Raw genomic sequence first — 1,294 nt, 5'->3', positions numbered from 1 at the left:
GCAGAGAGATCTGTAGTCATTCTACTGTTTTTCCCATTGTAGGGTATGGTTTTCTTATGTCTTGCAGCTTTCAGAACTTTCTCCTTCATATTAACTTTGGTGAAGCTAATTATAATGTGTCTATGAGAATTTTTATTTGGGTTGAGTTGTGCCAGTGTTCTGAAATTGTCTGCTATCTTGATTTCAGAATCTTGTGGCATGTCTGGAAAATTCTCTTTGATTATTTCTTGAAGTAAAGCTTCTGTATCCTTCACAGCAACCTCATCACCTTCAGGTATTCCTATAAGGCAAATATTAGATTTCTCTGAATTATCCCAGAGCTCTTTGAGAGAATGATCTATTTTTATTCTCCACTTTTTTTCCTCATTGAGCATTTGGGAGCATTCAAAAGCTTTGTCTTCAATGTCAGAAATCCTTTCTTCTGCCTGTTCCATTCTGTTACTGAGGGATTTTACTGTATTCTCAGATCTTTGAGGGCTGCAAGTTCTTGCCTCAATGTGTCAAAATCTTTGGTGATTTTCTCTTTGAATTCGTTGAATTCTTGAGACATCTTTTGAATAACTCCTTGAAATTCGAATTCCATCCTTGCCTCCATTCTGTTGATCTTATTTGCTATAAAGATTCTGAACTTGATTTCTGACATCTCAGCTATTTGTTTATGAATGGGATCTTGTGCTGTATCTGCCACATCATTTCTTAGGGGAGTTGATCTACTCTGATTATTCATGTTGCCAGAGTTTTTCAGCTGATTCCACCTCATGATTGTTTTTCACCGTTGGCTAGATGGGCAGGTAAGGTGAAAATTGGATTGGGAGTTTTGGGGGTTGTGGTTAACCAGTCTTTTGTCAAGGATCTGGGCCTGATAGCTGCAGCTTTTTCCCTATAGCTTTGCAAAGGACCCATACAGTATTACAGTGTGAGGGTGAGGAAACCTGATTGGTGTGGTGGGGTTAGATGGTTCTGTCTTGTATTCAGCTGGTTTTTGTCTAATCCTAATGGATGAGTGGCTCTGGTCAAGTCTTAGCTGAAGTTTGATTTCTTGGAGTCACAGCTTGCCTCAGCAGAGGTGACCTGCAGATATCACTCTTCTCTCTCAGCTTGGCTCCCAGTCTTCAGCTTAATTTGATACTTTCTGGACATTATCCTTCTCTCTGGATAGGAGCTTCTGTCAGAGGCTGGCTCTAGTCAACTATCTTTCTGCATCTCCATTCAAAATTTCTTAATCTAAATGCAGCACTTCAAAGAGAATCACAAAAAGAAATAGAAAGCATTTTTTTTTGAAATTGAAGATTTC

Source organism: Otolemur garnettii, unplaced genomic scaffold (assembly GCF_000181295.1).
Source record: "Otolemur garnettii isolate 467f Iridium unplaced genomic scaffold, OtoGar3 scaffold00002, whole genome shotgun sequence".
In the NCBI taxonomy this organism is placed as follows: domain Eukaryota; kingdom Metazoa; phylum Chordata; class Mammalia; order Primates; family Galagidae; genus Otolemur; species Otolemur garnettii.
The sequence above is the reverse complement of the archived record's forward strand: the minus strand, read 5'-3'. Positions refer to the sequence as shown.